This window comes from Caloenas nicobarica, chromosome 1 (genome assembly GCF_036013445.1).
Source record: "Caloenas nicobarica isolate bCalNic1 chromosome 1, bCalNic1.hap1, whole genome shotgun sequence".
In the NCBI taxonomy this organism is placed as follows: Eukaryota; Metazoa; Chordata; class Aves; order Columbiformes; family Columbidae; genus Caloenas; species Caloenas nicobarica.
In genome coordinates this window covers 112864984-112889103 of record NC_088245.1, presented here as the reverse complement: position 1 = coordinate 112889103, position 24120 = coordinate 112864984, and positions in this window count along the sequence as shown.

Here is a 24120-nt window from a genome sequence, read left to right as displayed (position 1 = left end):
ATTCCTTTGCATTCAAGATTTTAGTATTGTACAAGGATTAGTTCCTGCAAGCATGGTCAGCTTTTTCGGCAAATACAACTGTAATGGATGCATTGAGTCATGAGAAATTCCACTACACTTGGTTATCATATCCCTATTAGCACAAAGACACATGTCTAGAGAATGAATACAAGCATCAGTGCACAAGATGTCACAAAGGAGCTCAGAAGTTTAGAGATTTCCTTGAAAAAGTTTCATCCAGACTACTCATTTCAATAGCATTTAAGGACCGGCTGCTCGCGTCTCTGCGGTGGTCTAATTCACTTATGAACCCATATAACTCTGGCTTCACAGTAACCTCTGGCAGTAAGTTCCACAAATTAGTTGTACTTGTTGTTTATTTAAATATTCTGTATCATATTTGCTTTGGTGTCTACTAGGGACATTACTCCTGGTAGAAAATCATAGACACATGTTACTGATTTGACGACTCCTCACCAATGAAGATTTTTTTTTTAATTATTTGTGTTATGGAAAGATTTATTTTCCTTTCAACACTGAAAACTCTTACTCTCAGAGCGCTGTGAAGCCCTTCAGAGATTTCAATTCAAAAATGCAAAATAAACCACTCTCTCATCTTCAGAGGAACCCTCAGATTGTTGGGCATGCTAGAAAGAGCCCATAGCCAGAAGAAATAATGGAAAATGCAGAATTTATTCAGACCATCCCCAGCAGGTGTTCAGATACATACTGCAGGCTGCTGAGAGACACTTTAGCTACACATGGCTGTGCCTGAAGGAGACGACCGTGATAACCAGCCCTGTTCAGGGAGGCAGGGACACAGCCTGTAGATGGCACTGCTCCCTCACTAGTTCTATTTTCAAGCGAGCCATGACTCACAGTTTGAACGGAGATTATTTTTTCTCCTAGGGACATGTTTACTTTGTGCATCCTGAGCCACAAACAGAAAAATGAGCTCTCCTTCGATGTGATATTAGAAATTAAAATTCCATTAAACTTTTAAAGATCGGTCTGGGCCATGATTCATGTACCTTTTGCATTACGCTGCTCATACTGTTGTAATAAAATCGTTTTTTCTGGTTCGATGGACTAAAGCCCTCGCTTTCTGTCCTATTTAGTGTCAAATTCTGAAGTAATTTGGTGGCTGCCTGCTCTCCTTCTATGTATCATAAGCAGAGATAACAGTAATGCTTGCAGTTATTGTTTCATGTTTTCAAGACTAAAGTTAGATAAAGAGATGGTCTGCCTAAGTTACAGCATCTCCAGTTGTTTCTTTGAAGAGGCCTATTTTATCTGTTTTTTTGGCAGTGGATTTCAATTTTTTCAGAGGAATAATCTTGAGGACATAAAGGTGGCCATTACTTCTGCTTGATTATTTACACTGATTCGACCAGCTTATAAAGCCTTCCAGAAACCGTGTTCTTACATGCTTAGCAGAACTGTTTAGAGACTTGTGGTAAAAATCTTGCAGCATTCAATTTGCACTAGGCAAACACCCAGCTCTACAGCAGGCTTCGCAGGTTGTCTATCTCAAGCATAGCTTAAAAAACAGGACTGAAGCTTGCTGCTGCAAGTACAGTTCCTAACATTGCACAGAAAAAAATGGAAAATCCACCTCCCTTAAGTGAAAATGCACCAGGCAGCATACCAGGAAAGGATTTCTATACTATATACAGATCTCAAGAGATTGATCTGAATAGCTGCATTTAAGGGCTCCTATTAAGGCAGTGACAGATAACACATTTTATAAGGAGCCATAGCTGGACAGATGTGCACTTTTTGGTCCCATATATGCAACACTCAGTACTGAGGCTCTAGCCACTTTATCGTGTTGCTTATCGCAAGGAGTTTGCCAAGCCCAGGCAAATCCATTGCCACTTCTGCTCCTTCAGGTACCCAAAAGAAGAAGGAGAAACCCCAAATTGTTGACTCATCACATTTCTTTCATGCCCAGTAAATTGTAAACCACTGGCAAATTATGAGGCATATCTCCTGTCGAAGACAGAAATTCCAATGATTACTTTTCACAGACATTAGCTAGCCACAACTACAGCTGAATTTAACTAGCAGAGTAAAGCTGAAAGCAGACTCAGTCTAAGATATTCCTGAGGAGCTGCTGAATATTTCCATCCTTTGCCTTTTCGCCTCACACTCCTGGTACTATTTTTCTGCTCCCTGCATGATTTCCTTTTTCCTTGTGTTTGCTTAATGATGGTTGCCATTTCGCCTCTCCCCACTCCTCCCCACGAACAAGCAAGCTTACCATTTCCTTTAATGTTCATATTTGAATTCTCTCTGTGTAAATTCACTAGGATGATAGAAGTGTTATTTTGCTATCTACCCCAACTGTGAGTCTTGCTGATTCAAACTCAAATAGTCTAAAATGAGTTTTAGATGATGATTCTTTGTTCTATTGTCTCTACAGAATTCACTGCTCTAAATGTGTTACTTTGGGAAGAAAAAAAAATTAATATTCTGTACATGAAGTACTCTTGGAAAAAGCCAGAGCCTCATGTGTATAACAAGGAGATACTAATCTGAACAAAAATAGGTCTGTTAGACATATGAAGACATTCTCTGTGCGTTCTCCTTTGAAAAGCTGTCCTAGTCTCCCCTACCCCACCTCATTTCCCTCTGGTTCACTCTAATCTGACTTCTCTGAAGTTTCCTTGACCCTTCCTTACTACTCTCTCTTGACTTTTCCATTTCATGTCTTTATATACAGCAGATGAACTGTTTTCTTTGTAACTCTGACAGCTTTTTTTTTTTTTTTTTTTTTTTATAGCCACCCCTGTGGTTTTAAACAGCATTTATCTCTGGGCAAAACAGCTTTTAACTGGATTATTTAAAAACAGAAAAACAACAAAACAATTTCTATGATGTTCCAAACCAAGCTTTTTAAGCAAGATGGAAATGGAAATATTTAGCAGGGCTGAACGGTAAGCACTTCAGATAATGAAAGTTGACTGACAATTACTGTTGTCTTTTAAAAGGAACAAGGGGACTGAAGTATTGGGAACAACTATTGTATCAGCTAATATTATAAGGAAGAGAAAAGCTTAACTTAGTGATGCACTAACAAAGGTAAGGGCTAATTGCCTTTTGAAACAGGTAGGGTTTAATACTGAGCAAAATAAAGTTGACAGGGGACTTGACAAACTACGACACACACAGAACTACATACATTGTTTTGTCAATGGTATGTCTAGGGTTGGCTTCAAACATACAGATAAAAGGCAGTAGAGTGGGGCAGCAGGATACGGTGAAAAGTAAATTACAAAGTGGCTATGCCCCAATGACTACTCTGCCTTGGTTGAGGTCTTGCAAAGACAAGCTGATTTCTGCTGAGACTGTGAGAAATGTTGGGGGATGTAGGGCAGTAAGCATGGCTGTGAAGGTATAACCCCCCCCTTGGAAGTATCAGTTGTTCTTTCCATCTTTCCTGCCCTACCTCTGGTTGCAGCAGGAGCAGCAAACCTGGTTCTCCAGGATTCATTCCAATCTGACACTTCCAGAAAGGAAAAAGTTTTTCTTTCAGCCCTCCTTTGAGACCACCCTCTCTGCTCTGCCTCTTCCTCTGGCTTCTCTTGACACTGTGGCAAAGCAGCCCCAGCTTGGCTCTGCCACCTTGCAGAAGAAAACCACCAGTTCAACTCGACTCTGGATTTATCTGTGAATGCATTACAAACTATATAGAAATAAATTATCAAAACTAGCAAGTCACAGGCTATCCAATGACATAATGAAAATCATTGACAATTTTTTGACATGACTCACTCTATGATAAATTCCAGAGCTTTCTGTAGAATAGTTTGGTTCCTTCTCATCTCAGTCGTCACTGAGATGATGTGAATACAACTGTCAAGCACTGAGATACTATAGTGCAGATAGCTATAGAAAACCCTGTGAGGAAATTAATAAGGCTTTATTTTCATGGCAGAGATTTAGAAACATGCAGTAAACGAGACAGAAAACCACTGTTAAACAGCAAAGATAAATTTATAATATATAAATACATTAAAATGCACATACAATGCATGTAAAATACATAAATACATCTATAAAATAGTTGGTTCAGTTAAAGAATCATCTATTGCTGTTAGAAATGTTGGGTTCCTGTGGGAAAAAATAACTAGTGTGCAATATGTAAAGAAAGAGAACCATATCTGCAACATCCACAACCAGCAGTAGGCAAATTAAAATAAAACATGGTAGCCAATTCTTACCCAATCATTAATAATGATATTTTGGATTTTTAGTTTCTTGAGTTGGAATTGTTTTACAGACAAAAACAGGAAAGAAAAATAATCATCTGGCTATTGCAGTCTGTATGTCTGTTCCAGAGACCTAGGATGTCTGAGCTGACAGAATTTCAGATAGGAGTTGTCCTCTCCTCAGCACAGCAACACTCAGATAGGGGAAAGATGCTTTTACAGAAGGTTTCAGAGTTATCAGCTGCTAGCAGAGAAACCTAAAACTGGAGTCCTGTTTTCTGTTTCACACTCTGGGCATATGTTCTGCTGTGTATGTGTTCCTCTGCTTGTTTTTCTCCAGAACCCTTGCCTCTCCCTTGCCTTCTTCAAAATTTCCCTCCTCCAGTCCTGTTTCCTGAGGTGCCTCATCCTCCTCCTCCAAGCAGTGCTCACCTTTCCTCTGCCGCCATGGGCTCTTCCCAGTTCCAGGTCTTGTGGTTTCCTTCCTTGGTCCAGCCTTGGACCGCTCCCTCCTTCCTGTATGAGGCTGTTCTGAATTTGATTCTGCTACAGCACTTGTCAGGAAAGAGCAGGTTGAGGGCAAGAAAGTGCAAGTTTTTAAATCACTCTCACGAAGTTTGAGAGACAGAAGGGTAAGTTTTCCACATTTAATTTCATTATCCAAGTTTCCTCCAGCACACCAGGGAAAATCGCTGCAGGAAATATGTCCTCAAATTCTAATAACCCTTTGCTGCAAGCTGCTGCTTCTTGCAGAGAAGGTGCACTCACTGTTTCCTTATCTGTGTGGGCTGAGAGGGGACAAAGTTATTTGCAGCTGAACAATATAAATAATTCTTCGTATTTTCAAAAGCTTACGTTAGCCTAGATGTCAGCATATTTTCAGAAGAAGGCTCATGGAAATCACAAAAGCCACTCCTGAAATTGCCAAATATGTATTCACAACATGGCCAGAGCATTTTAAAAAAAATATTTCTATATTTTTTATCATTTGCTAAATATTGTCTTTTTCCTAGCTGGGAATAGATCAAATTTGGAAAGAATATTACAAGCACCTAAAAAAGGGACTTCTTACAGGAAACACTGGACAAGTTTAACAGTAGAAATTTCCAGCTCCCCTGTGTTTGTTAATTAAATGACGATATATTGATTATCTTTACTGCATATCCTTTAACATTTTCTTTGGATTTTTGCACTCACAGTAGTAGAGGAACGCTAAGCTAAGCTTAGACTGACTCCTATTGCAAAATAAACAGAGACAACTTTTAAGTGCAAATGAGCATTTTGGTGTATGCCTATATAAAGTCTACCTAAAAATGGAAACTTATATTTTTCCACAATAATATGTATATCTTCAAAATGCTGTCACAATTTTAGACATTCTGCTTGTGGTTACATCCTCAGTATCTTAAGTCTTTCAGTCTTCCAAATAAGAAGGCAATTTTTCAAAATTATTACAAATGAATTACAATCTGACAAGACTGTAGGATTTAAACTACCTGATTTCTGTATTTATCTACCTGTCCTTCTGTATGCTGCACTAGGTAATATTTGAGTTCTGAGAAAAGCAAAATATGTCTATCATCTTTTCAGTCAATTACACGATGTCCAATATTGTGATATTGTCCTTCGTAGTTGTATTTCTGTATTATCTGCAAATTACTTTCTTTGCTGTGCCTTTAATAAACCCAGTACCAATAATGACACATACTGTTTCTCTGAGACAGGCTGAGGCTGAGAAATATGCAGAGCATGATTAATTAGCCAAGTGAAAGAAACTACCCAGCTGACAAAAGTAATCATTGGCCCAAATGACCTTTGATGTCTCAGTGCTTTTGGCCAGAGGGTTTGGCAACTGCGTGAGAGGGAATGCTGAAATAATCTACAACTAATGCACATATTTAACATTCTGAAGATAGACAATTTTCTCTGCAGAAACAGTGTGTTTTAAGAGAAGCCACTTCAGTTGTTATGAAGCCTGGTAGAAATAGTATTCTGGTGAAAGAAAGAATTGGTATCTTAGTTTTTAAAAATATATTCTCTATTTCTACAGTTAAGAAGAAGGACCTAAACTTTTTATGACAATACATATATTTTCAGGCTCTGACACAATGTTGAGCCTGTGTGATAGTAAATCCCACCATGTGGTAGTCAACTGTGAGAGTGGTGCTTTTTAACAATGATAAACCAGGTTGTGCTCAACTGAAATTCCACATACTTCTAGAAAAAATAAAGTTGAAAGGTAGGAACTTCAAAAACTTATACAGTCAAGATGCTGACCATTAGCCTCTCTGGTTGATGAGAGAAAGAAGCATTTCTGGAGGGTGTTTTGATATACCTGTCTTAAAGACACTCTTGAGGATGGACTGAGCAGATATCTGCTGGTGCTTATTTTCCTCTCCACTGCAGTAGAGAGACTAGATAGCTCACCAAGACTAGCTACCTGATTTTGTAGGAGTTAATTTTGGTGGTATTAATCCACCCACAATTACTTTGGGGCAGGGGTCTGTAATGTATGCTTGTGTATTTACACATATTGTAGATAATTAGTGTATTGAATTAGCATTACACAAGGTCCTATACAACGCCGTTGTGGCTCTTAGTTGGATCTCTTGTCACCACAATAAAATGAATAGGACACAAATACGTAGTATGTAGTGGGGCTAATGTTTTGCCAGAACATCTTGAAAGAGTTTTTGGGAATAGTACTGGGAAACTACTGGAGAATCCCAGTGGCTGATAGTACCACCCCAGGCATCTCTAACCACTGCTGAGTGCTTCTCACTGAGTTCAATTTTGGTTTGGGAGCATGCTTTTGGCTTGAATCTTGTGACCATCCCCACTGACTATGTTTTTGTTTACATCACAGAGCTGTCTCATCACATGAACTGAGTTCCTTTACAATCAAATCAAAGAGGAATATGGGCTTCAGGAATCAACCTAATGTGCCCCAGCCACTACAGGTGTTTATTCCTCAGGGCTAGAGTAGAGCTAGCCTGAAGTACAACCACAAAGCACATACTGTGTGGATGCCATCCAGCTGTTTTTGCTCTTTTCCTCAATAGATCTGCTCTTACAGGGTTGAGCAAGCTGATAACATAGGCACTACCATTACATACTCTATAGATCATACTTGTTCAATCTTGTACACAAACTTTTACTCAACACAGCATGTGTCACTCAAGCTTGCTTTATCAGAGGAAATGTCGTGAGTAGGAAGGTTATCATTCCAGTGATCAAAAATGAGCCAGTTTGTACAGCTGAACCAGTCACTTGGAGGTAAAGATCCTCATTGTCGGCAAAAGCATACCTTATTATTTCAATTTAATCCTGATATGATGTCCTGATTTCATCTGGGATAGGGTTAATTTTCTTCCTAGTAGCTGGTATAGTTGAAAAAAAGACATTAAAGGCATCCTTACGGGACTGGTACAAACCCAACAATTCGCTGCGGTCAGTGCCTTCCCTATTGTCACTCAGCTCTAAGCAGTTAACCACATATATGGCTTAAAACCTCTTCCACCCAATGTGTAAGTCTCATCTCCTTTCTGCTAGTTGTCTGTTAAATCACAGTTCCGAGACTAAAGTGCCCTGGGCTGCTGCAACTCTGTATAGCTCATCCAGTGTACTAAATGAGTGGTTTGGCTTTTATGTTGCTACCGGCCTTTGCCTCCCAGCCTTCATGGTGCACTGGAGTGACATCCTCGTCTGTAAGTATTGAAAGATGGGAAAATGGTAATGTTTGTGTCAAGTCAGATAACTGCATCCAGGTTAGATTCAGACTTTGAGAAACACGTGGCCACTGTTAGTACTTCAGCATCTCCTCCTGTATAAAATTGGTCCAGGAATGCATGTACCTAAGTATATATATAATGACACATACAAAGTTCAACAGAGTTAACCTCATATTTCTTAGGAATGACTGACTTAGAAAATGCAGCTGAGCCTCACCCTTCCCTGCCACAGCTTAAAAACCTTTGTGCTAAAATAAAAATTCATCCAGGCACCTAAATCAAGCTTTACTGAGACAAATGGCAGACTTTAGGAGAGTCAGGCCATATTTTTACTTTAAAGATTGTAACAAAAATCCATTTGAGAGTCCACTGCCACAGTTATATACTCTGTGTTCTCTTTGTTTTACCTTGTCTAAGGTTATAGATACAGTCTCAAAGCCAGCAGGTGAAGATACTCAATGCACGAAACGGTGCTCATTGGCATGTAGCAAAGAATAATAACACTTTTACTTGCTTTGCTGCAGAAGTCACAACTCTTTAAGAAGGAAAAGGTAAATGTTGTGTTAGAGATTTGCTAATAAACACAACGTATATTGTTGCTAAGATCCTGAGTGTACCTGCAGGTATAAAAATCAGGTGGCATGACTTGTGAATGTTTTTATAAACCCTGACTTGAGAAATTTTGGCTTTTCTTAATATGGTTACCTGACATTTTGTCTGAAGAGGATTTTTAATTAGGAAATTAGAGAAATTAAAAATGCATTGTACCAACTATTGCTGTCCAACACAGACATCTCTGATTCTTTGGATGCTGACCCTTTTTGGATGACTTAACACCACTCATTCGCTAGCAGGAATGACATAGTGATCTCCTTTATATTTAGATAAAGGGAAAGCATTTAAGTTTGTATACAGAGATGGTCTTCTTGAAACTGTAGCAGTTTCATCAATATTTTTGAAACTTCTGGTATAGCTGACAGATCAGCACTGTTAAGCTAACAAAGCCGTTTTCTTCTACCAGCTTATGTTGTCTTAGAACCACAGGCATTTTATGCTGCTTAGTTGCCTTGCTCCTTTTTTCCTTTTTAGAAAATACCTGAAAATCTTTAAATATTGAGTGTCAGAGAAAGGCCATTATTTCACTTACCTTATTTGTGTCTTTGAATGCCTATTAATAACTCCTTTCCTAAACAAACTGACCCACTCCAACCTACCGCTCAGATAGCTTTTTTTTTTAAAAATTGTGAGAAGGCCCAAGCAATACCTTGGACATTCTTCATAATGTACCTACAAAGTATCTACCTTGTGAAGCAAGTGAAAGAGCAGAAGGATAATTAGGGTATAAAGAATTCCACTATGCCAGTGTTATTCCAGACAGCAACGTCTAATGAATGAGAACACAAAGGCATACAGCAGCTGTCAGTTGAATGCATGCCACAGTGCAGAGCAGCTCTATAAATGCTTCTGAAAGATTTATAGACTTCTATTTCTATTCTGGTATTCTGTGAGCGTACTTTATTTGGAAGATAATGTAAAGGGAGATGGGATAAGGGTGGAAGAAAATGAGATCCCAAATTAGATCACAGATTAAGATGAGGGGTAGTACTGGTCATGAATTATTATGGGCTCATAATAGAGCTACTGTATATTCCACACCCCAGAAAAGCACTTAATACCTTCTACTCAGTGCCAGGGTGATTTTGGCTAAAAAATTAAGAATTAGATGGAATTCCAGCTCACCTTAGCTAAGTATACATTCAGTAATTAATGCATATTTGGAAGTGTTGCTTAGTGCTTTGTTACACTTGTGAAGCTGTTGGGCTGTTGTTCTGGAAGCCCCTATACTGGGATTCACACACGTCGCAGTATGTGCTCTCAGAGATCAGAACAGATGTCTGTGCATGAAGCCGTGTCTGCAGGACAATTAAGGCAGTGACTATGATTAGAGCATATGGCTACAGAAGATAAATTTACTTCTTTTGAATTTTTTTTCTTCTCATTTCTGTCTGGCATTCTCTGTCAAGTTTCCCTGCTTAGCTTTGTCAGTCTTCATTTCTCCATGAAAGTTAGCTGAGAGGAATTCAACTCTGAAAATCACTCTTTAAAACTTCCTAAATCAGAGCTCAACTAAGCCATGTTCATCTGTACCTCATTTTTTTCATGACAATCACTGACATAATAGCTTTGGAAAAGTTACAAGGAATTATTTAGTTTATCACTCTGCACTAGGGCAGGATTTGCTTTCAGTATTAAACATGTACATCTTTTATCTAGTTTGCTCTGGAGTCTTCCTACTGGTGGTCCCCCAGTTACGCCTCTTGGCAAGTATTTCCACTGTTCAATTGTCCTTGCTTTTAGCATTTTTATTCCTTATGTATAACTTAAATTAATTTTTGTCCTTCAGATTTCAGTTCATTACTCCTTATTAGCCTACTCTTAATCACTTGAAGTAATTTCTCCCTAGGTTTTATGTTGCTTCTCCTGAAGTAAATACAGTTATCATATCTGCTCTTTGCTGTTTTTATCTCAGCTGTATGAAAAGAAGCATGACCAGCAGGTCAAGGGAGGTGATTCTCCCCCTCTACTCCATTCTCATGAGACCCCACCTGGAGTCCTCCATCCAGCTCTGGGGTACTCAGTACAGGAAAGACATGGACCTGTTGGAGAGGGTCCAGAGGAGGCCACAAAAATGATCAGAGGGCTGGAGCACCTCTCCTATGAGGACAGGCTGAGAGAGTTGGGGTTGTTCAGCATGGAGAAGAGAAGCCTCTGAAGAGACCTTGTAGCAGCCTTTCAGTACCTAACAGAAGCTTACAAGGAAGCTGGAGATGGGCTTTTTATAAGAACATGTAGTGATAGGACAAGGGGTAATGGCTTTGAAATGAAAGAGGGTGGATTTAAGTTTGATATAAGGTGAGGCACTGGACCAGGCTGACCAGAGAAGCTGTGGATGCCCCATCCCTGAAAGTGTTCAAGATTAGGTTGGATGGGACTTTGAGCAATCTGGTCTACGGGAAGGTGTCCCTGCCCATGGCAGAGGTTTTGGAACTAGACGAACTTTAAGGTCCCTTTCAACCCAAACCACTCTATGATTCTGTGGTTCTACGATTCTGCATATGTTACATTCCTTTCCTGTCACTTCACAGATCGTGCCTGCTAAACTATTTATTGTTTTTTGCTACCCTTCTTGCCATTTTCTCTAAATTATTCCTTTATTTTTGTAGTCAGGAAGCCCATTATACATAGCCAAAATAACACCTGTTAAATAAAGGAAAAGTGAGCATGAAGTCTCATTTTATAGCAGCCATTTTTAAAAAAGTGTTTTGAAGGTTTATCAAGGTATTATGTACCTAATTAGTCACTTTTACGAGTACTGAATCACTGTGTTCTGTGTCAGCATAATTAACTTATGTTAATGAATCTAATAAGTCTGACTAATTAACATTCTTAAAAGTAAATATATCATTTAATACAAAGTTTTTGTTTGGTGTCCTAGCGGAATCATTCAAAAACTAATTTAATCTCATGGAAGTTGCTGGATTTGTAATTCTTCTGAGTTTCACAAATAGTCTTGGAAAGAACAGAAATTTGTGAATTAAGAAGGCTATAGAAGACATTCAATAGGAAGAGAGCAAATTCACAGGTGACAAAAGTCAGCTGGTGCCATTAGGGATAATTGCATCTACGGCAGTGAGGAAGCAGCCCTCTTTTATCTCGAGAGTATCTTTCCTGCAACTTCAACTTGTGAGTCTAATGTCAGAGAAGTCTTTATTAAAAATAAATATTATCTAAAAGTAAAGCTCTGATAATCTTATTTTGTATGACTTTATTTTGTCCTCAGGCTGGCAATTTCAGAAACCCACTTTATATTTCAAAACCTGTAGTTGTGTTTTAAAACCACACCTGAACTTCAGCCAACAAGGTGTCTGATCAGCAGCAGCTTAGATGGGATCCATAGCAATGCTTTGGAGAGCAGGCAGTTGTCTCTCATGCTTCTTGAGAAGTTTAATATAATCCAGAGAAAACTTGAGAAGGTTTGATCAGGAAAGCTGCAGCAATCAGGATCCCTTTGTTGTTGTCGCTGGACACTAACATCAGGACATTCTCTTCACTGAAGAGTTTATACCCTAAATATAAGACAAGGGAAAATGCTCAGGAGAGCATTCAGAGAAACTGCTGGTTGTGTCTACTTTGTCTTCTCAGGTTCCAGTGCATACTGTATTATGTCTCTATGAAAGGGGAAAAAAGACAGGTGGGTGCACATCTCTTCCAGTTATAATCTTGGTTTCTACTGTCAGAGAGGAGCCATGGTATACTCACAGTAACCTGACGCTGGAGCATGACAGAGCTCATCCAGAGTGGGAGATGTGGCCTGCCATCTAGGAGAGTTCAGAAATGCCACCATGCCATTGCAAAGAACACTTGCTAAAATCTCCTTCACTTAATGTAAAATGCAGTGAAGTTTGTAAAAGAGACTTTAGAGATTTATTTTTCTTCTATTCCAAGAACAAGAATGATAAGAAGAATGAATCACTATTTTACCCCAAACTGTTGCTTCTAGTGGCAGGCTTCAGGATGCTTCATTGCATTGCTTAGATCAGAAGAAAGACTGTGTTTCATATTTTAAAGAAACAAAATCAGCAAGACATACTGAAGTCAGACTGAGTTTTATGAATTCACATTTTGCTAAAAATGGATTGTGTTTTCATAAAAACATTTTCAATTAAAATGGCCTTTTTTTTTTCTTTTGTGAGAGCTAATGCACACAGACACTCCCACATTGTCTTTCAGTGGAGTCATGCCCTAAAAAACGTCACTTAAATAGGCACCTCTTACAGAGCAGTGCAATTACACAGTCAGTCTTGCAGCTCAAAGAATTTGTATGTCCTCATTAGAAAATAAATTGTAGCTTTAATCTCAGGACCACTTAATACTGCATTAGTCACACTACCCAGCCCTTGGAAGGTGCCAACTGTATGTGACTATTTGTAATTTCTTAATTGAAATCTAGACTATAGTATTTGCAAATGCTATGCATGGCATTACACATTACAGCACACTAACCATTTCACTCCCACTGAAGCAATTCATTCAAGAGACACGTGCCTGTTTGGCTGCTCACTGGAGCTGGCCTGACCCACGGCATATGTTATGTGGACGAGGGAAACAGAACGAGAATGTATGGGTGGGAGACCAGACTGAAATTTTCCCGGACTCAGGTCCTTCAGAAAAGCAGGGAGACCATTTAATGTAATTTAATGGCAGTGTACTATGCTGGCAGCTTGCAGTCATTTCAGAAAACACAGTTGTGAGAAATGAAAAATCAACAAAAATGATTGTCCACTTGAAAGCAACTATAATTCAGACAGAGCTCAGCAAATGGATTGCTGTTATTTAGGATCTGGGGAGAGCTTCTTACAATGCAGAGCTGAGCTATATAGGCTGTTATTCTGCAATAGCTGATGTGTTTCACACCTGACCAGATCCATATTTACTTTCCAGAACAGATAATTTTATCCAGAACCATCAGTCTGACCTTTCTTGCACATATGCCTTTAAAAAACCAATGCATTTCATCATGCCCGTTGGAAAGTCTTCTGATTTGACTCAGAAGTATAGATCACAAGAGTGCACTAAGAACATGACATTTTCTGATTGATAGTCAAAAATGAGCATTCCCAATTAGGCTGAAAGTGAAAAGCTTAAAAGAGGAGCAAGAATTCCAATATTCAGCAAATAGCGTAAGTGGAATTCTAATCTACACTAAAGTCAGGTTTCAGGAGGGCTGCTGAAATGGTACATATGGTTAGAACAAAATCATTATGTCACCACACTGCTTTGAAAAAATTCTCTATGTGTTCCTCTACATGTGAGTGTGAGATAATATATATCATAGGAGAGTCTGAAGGAAAAATCCGTAGTGGAGAGGAGTTGAAGATGGTGCCTGTTTCACCAAGACATGCTGACAATACTTGGCCTCCCCTCTGTTAGAAATAACTTGTTTGGGTAACTACTTCATAAATTAAATGCATGAGAAAGTTTTTAATAAAAGAGTTTTGTAGATTTATAATTGATGTAAATAATATTACATGATATAACAGCAATTTCCGGATTAAGAAAAAGAAAGGAAACAGGTCTTGCTGGATAATGTTCTCAAAACTTCTCTAATTCTTACTGTTAATTCCTTCTGTCATTGTGATCTGGCAACACATTTAACAATGTTTCATTATTTAATTTCTATGTAATTTTCCCACATGTATTTCTAATATATCAAGCATGTTTCCAAAATGTATTTAGTAATGATATAAAATCTAATTTACTCTTGATCATGGAAAATATAATCAGTATATGGATATTTGAAATTTTAGGATGGCGCTGTCTTTTCAGTGGTATTAGTAAAGACACATTGGAATTGGCTTCTTCCAAATTTTTATGCATGTATTTATTTACGTCGCATTGAACTGCTGTAGTTCTGGTAAGTAACTAGATTTGAGTTTAAAATAATCCTTGCTGAAGGCCTCAGATTGGCAAATGCCTTTTATATAAATAACAACTAGCTCAATTTAGGTTTTCATTATTTCTGATGGAAAAGAACTAGTAATACACTGGAACTTTGATAATGCAAATTGAATAGATGAAATTGGATAAAAATGGCATAAGATTCTGTTTAATTATATTTATTCTTTTTTTTTTTTCCTTTTACATGGAAAGAGCTTAGTTGTTTGTCATTTAAATGAAAACAATGAAGAGGATTTTGTAGGAGATAATGAAATATAGTGATATTTAATATAAGACATTTCAAAGTAACTCAGTTATTATTGAGAATAACTTGATAGAGAAGTCCTCCACTGTATTCTCCCTCAAGAATAAATATAGGGCACAAAAGAAGCAATCCGTATTCTTGCAAAGTTGGTTGATCAGTGTGTTCATCAGTCGCAGAATGAAGTATCTTGTTTTCTTTCTCATGTTCCACAAATTTGAAAACAACAATAAACAAAATCATATTTAGATAGTAAACTCTTTCAGAATTATCAAGTCATGATTGTGCTCTCATTTGTGCCTTTATAACAGCAAATTTATAATTCAGATATTCCAGTGTGCATTATTCCCAGTTTACATTACAGGAGAAAAATTAAAAGATCTTTTACAGTTTTTCTTTTTCATACCACATTAAGGAGAAGCTTTAATGATCTACTCCACAGTAACATCTGGAAGTCTCAGTTACATAAAACATTGTTGTGTTAGGTCCTCTACGAATATACAGTTGGAAAAAGTCCAACTCCGAAAGAGCTCTCACTCTCAAAAATGCTTGAGGAAGGAAAAATAATGATTCACTTTTTGTAGCTGCAGACACGAATCGCAGAAAGGTGACGTGACTTGCCCAGGGATATACATGCAACCTCTGGCAGAGCTGGGATTTACACTTTTATCTTGCTGCTCAGTGCCTTAATCAGGAAACCTTCATTCCTCTTGCAGCCTGAAAGTGACCCAGCTTTGCTGCAAAATATTTCTGTTTCTGAGGAAATAGTATTGTCCAGCTCTTCTCAGCCTTCATGTTCCTTGCAATCTTTCTGCACGAGTTCTCAGTCTCAAAGTCTGCCTACCTGAGTTGGGCAGAATTTAAATTTGAGGGCCAGTTTTCAGGATTCATAACACACATCATTAGAGACTGAGAAGCTTTAGCACAACTGTGAGAATTTGTTTACAGCTGCTATCACATACATTCACTGTAGGCACTGTCTGAGATTTCTCAATCGTTAAATCAGAAAAGTGACTACATTTGTTTTAAAAGCATTTCTTTTTTTATACTCACTTGTATGTTTCTTACCCTCTACTCTTGGCAAGCTATCCTGTTCTTTTGTAATTAATAAATTTGTATTCTACAGAATATAACAGCTGGGTTCAGTTCTTGTTAGTACAGTATTTCCATTGATTACCAGCCATTGCCATACAGAGAGGTTTGATATTATATTGGGCGAGGGGGATAAATTTCTCTGTGGTTGACATGCTAACAGAAAGGTTTGAAAGGGCAGATTTTTGAAACAGTGAGCAAAATTATTAGCATGAGACTGAAGGGCAAAGTAATAAAACTTTAAAACCACTAACTAAGCCTGGAGGCCATATAAGAACATTGTGGTAGAGACACAGATGGTGTGCATACCGATGAGCTGGAAAACATAAAAGAGAACAAAACTGTATGGCTAAATGGAGAATTATGTAACTTTCATGGGGGCAACAGATGCATTATTTTCCAAAGCAAAAACCCACTGTAGACAGCAAAGAGAAGCTCAGATGGAAAGCTATAGTAGATTCACCACCAAAAGAAAATCAGGGAGTGAAGCTGTGGAAGTTAAAAATAACAAATGATGGAAAATAATGAAGTGGCAATGGGAGAATCTGAGACACAGAAAGGAGTTATGCAGCTGGTTAGCACTTCTGGGAGCCTACACGTGGGATTTTGGAATCTCCATTTGTGCTGGTTTGACTGAAAATGAGCTAATTTTCTTCATGGAGTTAGAAACCTTTCTTTTTCATAGCTAGCATGGTTATTATTTGGACTTAGTTTGAGAACAAGAGGTAACACCCCAGAACAGAGCTAATGTTTTTACTTGCTCTGGTCTGAGAGCCAAGGATGTTCTGCGCTCTGCCCACAGGTGTGAGGCGTTGAGGAAGCGCGGCATGGATGGGGCAGAGCTTGATTGACATCCAGACTGATCAATAAGAGTATTCCACCCCATAGCTTCCTGCTTCATATCTAAGGAGAGCTGGGATCTTCTGGTCTCTCTCAGGTGCTCTCTCTCGCATTCTTCTTCTTTCTTTTTGTTGCAGCCGGGGGAGTTCTGGTCAGGATGTTTAGTTTGGCCTTTTGCTGTTTTGCAGAGGCCTTTGGGCCTTTCTGCCTTTTTTTCCCTTCTTTCTCTCTTTGGGATCAGCTGTTTTGGACCAGGTGCTGCTTCCTGGGACTGGCTGCTCAGTGTGGATGGAGTTTGTGAGGAATTGATTGAGGATCTTTTATTTTATATTCTTTTTCCATTTTATAGATATATTTACTAGTAGTGTATTAGTATTTTGTTATTTTATTAAACTGTGTTTATCTCAGTCCAAGTTTCTCCCTTCCCTTTTGATTCTCTCCCCTGTTGCGGTGGGGCGGTGAGTGAGCGGCTATCCTGGTTGTATTGCTAGCTTGGGTTAAACCATGGCACCATTGATGGTGTTGAATCTCAAGGTGTTTACAGTGACCTTGCTGGATTGTCTTGGCTGAATGCTAAAGTACTGCAGACATCAGCCCATGACCTCTTTTCTTTTCATCTCTTTAAGCTATTGAGCTTCTTGTCTTCTGCCTTTGGCTCTGAACTATGTGTGTTGGTCAAACTAATGACACACAGAGTAATCACTCTTGAGGGATATTTTCACTCCAGCTGCAGAATGGAAGACTCTATCCATGTTACAACAGTTACAAAATATTCTGCCCTCCTACACTCCTAACAGTAGTATCTTCTCTATTTTAAAATGATAATCTTGCTATGTACAGAGATTAATCTAAGTACAGCAGATAAAGATGCAAATTTTCTGTAATTGACTTGGAATAACTGCCACTGAACCTGAATTTTAATTGTAAAAATTATGGATACCTGCAACGTTTGCCATCGTAAATACTTCCAGGTGATTATTAAAATGGTATTTATTTTGAATCCATGCTGTCAGGAAGTCTCGAATGACACATTATTATGCGGTACCCTTTTCTACTTGAAAGGCTCAGGCCTGGATGGGAATACACCCCTGGGAGTGTCAGCTGGACATGCGGGAAGCAGAACGAAAGGCAAGGTCAGGCAATCACTGAGGTTGCTGATCCAGCACTTCCCTCGTTTCCAACAGATATTCTGTAGCACCTCGAAAGCCTCTACTCATTGGTTAAACTCTTAAATGGTTACTGTCTCCAGGGAGTATCATCAACAGATGTTAATTACAGCTCTTGGGTTGCTATTACTTAATCTAGTCTATCAAATGCACTGCTTCACAGCAATAGATAAAGATTTTTCCATAGGAACTTAGAAAGTATTTCCAGTCCTTCTGTATAACTTTTTAGACACTATGTGGCTTGCTTCACGGTCCTTCTTTGAGTCATTTCATTCTGGTCACCAGCTGTGTTCAGATCCTCAAAGTCACTTCCTAAGATTCCTTCATTTTAAAGCTTATTGCTATTCTGCCAAAATTTAATCAGTTCTTCTATCTCTCTCTTCGCTGTTCACTGCCTACACATGTGGAGGTCTTTTGCATTTCCAATTTAGAAAACATTAAACGTTAGCAATATCACCCCTTCTGTTCTCAAGCTGACACAGTTAATACTCCTTGACCCTCAGGTATTTTCTGAGCTTCTCTGCTCTGAATCTGAACTCAGCATGAGGAAGTGCCAAGCACAATGGGATAAGCAAGAAAAGGTGAAATCAATTCCATTTCACATTCGTCTAATATTATACTGATAGCAATTGACCTGTGTCCTTGTGCATGATGCACTTGAGATCTGCATCTGGATTATTACCTTATAAAGATGACTCCTGTTTTATTATCCCTTAACTATCTATGGTTGCAAAATAAACTGCCTAAGTATATGTAAGTGATAAACAGTACTGCTGAAATGATGCAAAAGCTTTAGAGATGTCATTGCAGTCTATGTTAATGGACATGTTTTCAGTAGAATTTTATTTTTATGTGTCTTCAAATTTCACAGCACTTTAAAACAGATTAACAATGTTAGAAACATGAGTGAAATATACTGAATGAGGCTATTCTGTGCCCTTAATTCAGTGGCTGTAACTTTTGCATTCTTTCTATATTTTAGGCAGGAGGGATGAGACCCAGCACAATGACTTGGTCATTGCCATTTATTGAACTTTCTGCTATTATGAAGCTATGTACTAGTATTTGAGGTCTCAACATACTCTCTGATCCCTGTGTTGACAAAGTCCAGTTATCCATAGTCCTCTACCTTCCACATATAGTGGAGACACTGCTGACTGGACCTTGGCATCAGTAGCCCTCTGGATGTTGTGGAGGACTTTCAGCGAAACCAGGGCATGTTACCAGAAGACTGCTATGAGATATGGTAGACAGACTATGAGCTAGGCTTAAGTAGCTGAGATACTTACTGAAATCATAAACATAACTACATAACTTGCTTGGTCCTTCTACATAACATTTCTGAATTCATTAAACTGTTCTCATTGGGTGTGTTTTAATAAACAACACATTTCTATTCATAAGCTATTCATAAGCACTCAGTTTTAATAGGAAATAATACAGAAAATGTTCTTAGGAGAAAAAAAGGCAGCAACAGTATATCTGAATTATTACTATCAATAGGTGAGTCACTCCTCTACCATAATATTGACAGCAGTCTCCTCATGTGTTTCTCCACCTTGCAACAGGCTCTTCGTCTCAGGTTTCCTCTGTTCCGTTTATAAATCACCACACGCAAGCCTATCTCAGACGTCTGTCACCCCAGCACCTAGCAATGCATTTGGGCATCCCTGCTTTCTCAGACCTCCCTTGGCTCTGCTGTTGCAGCTCAGTGCGAGACCTTCCTCCCTGTTGTCGTCCGACAGACTGTTGTCTCACTGCTGCAAGGCCATTAGTGCAGGGAGAAGGTAGTGAGCTCAGAGTTACTGAGAGTGGCTTTCTTGCTGCTTTATTTTTTTTCTTCCCAATGCATTTCTACTCTCTGACCAGTATATGGTCATTTACATTGAGTTACAAAGTGCTTTTGAGAAATCCTGGGTCAAACTCACTCCTGTATGCACTAACACATGGGACTAATTCTTGGTGTGCCCTGTTACCACCCCTGGCCCAGCTCTGCTCCTCACTGCAGGACAAGGCTGCCAGGGACAGTCCTTGCCCCAGTGTGTCCCACTGCCACCCACCCTGGCCATATTGCACCCTGACAGGGATCCAGAACAGACACAGGTAGCTCTGCGCTGCTCACAGATCATGAAGCTCTGTTCACAGTGGATCAGAAGAATATCCTGTGAGACAGTCATATAGGTTTGCTTTGTCTTAGGCTTCCTTTCAGAATTGCCATGAAGATGATGAAGGGAGTGGAGCATCTCCCTTATGAGGAAAGGCTGAGGGAGCTGGGTCTCTTTAGCCTGGAGAAGAGGAGACTGAGGGGTGACCTCATTCATGTTTATAAATATGTAAAGGGTGGGTGTCACGAGGATGGAGCCAGGCTCTTCTCGGTGACAACCAACAGTAAGACAAGGGGTAATGGGTTCAAGCTGGAACACAAGAGGTTCCACTTAAATATGAGAAGAAACGTCTTCTCAGTGAGGGTGACGGAACACTGGAACAGGCTGCCCAGGGGGGTTGTGGAGTCTCCTTCTCTGGAGACATTCAAAACCCGCCTGGACGCCTTCCTGTGTAACCTCATCTGGGTGTTCCTGCTCTTGCAGGGGGATTGGACTAGATGATCTTTTGAGGTCCCTTCCAATCCCTAATATTCTGTGATTCTGTGATTCTTATGGTAACAGGATGCTCTAAGCAGGCTAGCGATCATAAATGTCATACAGAAATAAGAGAAAAGCGTCAGTGGCATGGATGCTGGTGGATATTTATGGCAAAGGAATGGCATTTTAGAGTGGATTTTGCTACATAGTTCATCCAGCTCATAACCTTCTTTCCCTGTGTGAGTCTCTTTCCCAAGAGCTCCTCAAAATCCATCGGCAGGCTTGACAAATTGCTCTGCTGGCAGTGACATCTCATTCTCCATCTTTAAGTTTTCCTGGGGGCCTTGTGATTGCTCTTGATTATATGACATGCCAAGACAAGTAATCATAAAGGAAAAAGGAATAAAGGTTTTTTTAAAGATAAAATATAGGAAGGATCTGCGTCTGTTATTGCCAAAGCAATTTTTCTGATTCTTCCCCACATTGTGTCTCTGAGTAGTTCCCAGGACAGAGGAATGTTTGCTGCAGATCACATGGATTGCTCTGCTGGCTGCCTCAGATGTAAGCAGGGATGAATACCAGGATGAGTGGACTTTACATGGAAGTTCTGGAAATGTTATGGGGTCCCTGTGTACAGGGTTCTCCACAGAAAAAGGTCTGCAGCTCTTTCAGATGAATATTGAGCACCACTTGCCCGTAGCAGCTCCTAAGAATTATCTCTGGTTTTGATCCCCACAGTGTCAGGTCCCAAAGACAACTCAAGTTCAACATTGCCTCAGTTTGTGAGGGGTCTGCTAGATACCTACTGTTGAATTCTCTAGCTGAAGAGAAACTGCACCCTAAAATGTTTATCTTACATAAAGTTACTTCTAATTGCTTGACTGTTTCCCAAGCAATTTTTGTTTCTACGAGAATAACTTTTAACTTCCCACCGATTTGGGATGGTTCACTTTTCTTGTGCAGTGGTGGTTACTTGGCTTTCATAGACTGGCTAAGTATTCATCCTTACTTGTTAATAAAGATGTTATTTAGCATACATAAAATTAAATTCAGCATTGCTATTGTAAAATCTGTGTCTTTTTGGGTGTGTGTGTTTGTGTATTATATATGCATCTCATTATCTTACAGCAGTTTGTATAGTTTAATATGCAGATACTTCATGGAGGTCTCCCATTCATGGTTTTATTTTTAAAGAGAAAGTAATGAGCCAAATAATAATCATCCTAAACACATACATCAGAACAACTCAACAAAAGAGGTTTTCACGCCTACAGTCGATGGAGTTGCAAGACTGTGTTGCTTTGGGAAACATACAAACAAACCCCCCAAAACAACTTTTGGAGTGAAAAATGTTTCTGGATCAAAAAAAAAAGGCACAAGGTAACATGGTGATTAAAAAATGAAGTGTGCTTACCTTTTGATTGTTCCAAATTCTTTATGAGCCAAAAAAAACTACAGGACCAAAAATTCTAAATATTGAGCATTAGAGAATAATATACTCTGCAGAAGACAACTACTGTTTCCAGCTGGTTTATACCAGGACTTCCTCACTGTTCAGCTCATCTTCATTTCCTCCCTGGCAAAAGTTGATGAAGTATAGTGAATAGAATTAATATTTCAAATATTTTAAGCTAAGTAAACTCATTCCGTTTGCTTAGTTAGAGTCTAGATATCTATACATAAAGCTGTAACTGCTGGAAAAAATATAAGTACTGGTGCCAAGTGGTGTATCTTGGAAAGCACTTTGCTTAAATTTTATAGATAACATTAATGAATCGCTTACTGAATCTTACAATTACCTAAATATACTGCAACTGCAGAACTGAGAGACTGAGCATTCTCAGTTCTTGTGTTCCTTTGAACAGTGTATCTCTTCTTAAATGTTAAGATTTTGAAAAAGCAGAATGAAATATTCAACAGAAAAATATCTTGAAAATATTGGTTTATGATAACGATATTAATAATTCTAATACTAAAAGAGATCTTTTCATCTCTTCATAAAGAATTTATAGACAAAAACAACCTTTTTGATTGTGCAGTAGTTCTTAGTGCTGCCAAAGAAATTCAGTTTCCGCTTTCATGTTTTTACAAAGTACGTGCTGTGTATCCAAATATTTGTATACATCTCTTCATCTTTTATATGCATTGCTATTATCTTTATATTTATTTTCAACCTTCACCTGGCACTCCTTTTTTATTTTAAATGCTGGGAAAGTAATAAAGAAGGTTGTCTTCTTCTATATGCTTAAGGACATTATTGTTAACTTCATTAATGCAATTCATAAAATCTTTAGCTTTTTGCTAATAAGTTATTTTTTAATTAATTCAGAACTATCCACAGAAGATTAATTGCTTTTCTTTGAATGTTGTTACAGAAATTCAAGTTTCATTTGCAAGAAGTTGATCATTGCTGTCTAAAAGTTTCACTATCCCTACTTTAAAATCCTGTAATTAGAAAACTCAAACTCTTCATAAGCCAAAATATTATTATCTTCTATTTTTGTGATTATTGTGAAAAGCACCTTCAATCCACTTCAAAAAGATAAAGTGCAGCCACAGCAGGATTGTCGAACAACACAAGAATCTTGGACACCTATCATGTGAGGGGGAAAAATATCACTTACATAGACATGTTTATTGACTCTTAGTTGCAGAATTATTCATCCCTCTTAGTATTTTTCAAGCCACAGTCTGACCTGGTATATAGTGGTTAACAGAACTGTGGGATTTGGGGAAGGAGTGCATATTGCAGCAACTCCTTGCAGCTGACGGGAGCGACTCAAAAGACTGGCTCAAACCTGCCCCTTGTATGTCTACTGCTCCCCTACAGACAGCAACCTCCCAGCAATGGCTTCAGTGGTGGGAGGTTAGAAACCCAGCCCACAACTGACCTGTTTTCCTTGAAGGTTTGACACAATAAAAGGGTGGGCCTGATGATGATACATCTTAACGGACCACAACTTTTAGACAGAATGTGTTTCTCAATCAGTGTACCTTATGACAGCTGAGAGGCTTACCCCAGTGCTGGCAGAAGATAGAAACTGGTATTGTATCCTGGGTTATAGACCTTATAGACTATTATAATTTCCTCAGATGCTTCCACGTGGGTGGCAGTCTTGACAAATGCAATTAGGAGTATCCAGTCTGTGTCTCGTTTGGAAGTGTGGGCCTCCTGAGGTAGTGTTGTCTCTAGGGAAATGATTTTGAGCAGGTTTATGCAGTCCAAAGTGGGACTTTTTAGTGCAGTTAATTTCATTTAACAGTGAAAGCTCCTAATGATGGTGGATATTTTGGCCTAAGGATTCCAGATGCAAACAGACATTGATGGCTAAAAGAATGCCTTTTGTAGAACTTATGATGTCCTGAAGATGTGAATCCAGTCAGGACTCTTTATTAAGAAATGAACAACTGTGCTACCTACTGGAGGACCTACAGGCCAAGGAAACTGTGGGATAGTTGCAGAAGAAAAACAATGTTAACACCCATATTCTTATTTGTTTGTACTTGTGGGAAATAGTGAAATTGAGCTGAAGCACAGGGCTCAACAGAAATTCCTCTGTTCATACTTGCCAGCCTTGCAGGCTTGTACTGCTCAGGAAGACCAGTTACAGCTGCACAAGAGTGACTATTCATATTCATAAAAAAAGAATGAACAGGCTTTGATACCAGTAGCAACTGCCACACAGGTTTTCTGACCTTGTCAGGCAACGTTTCTTTGATGCAATGTCAAACTGA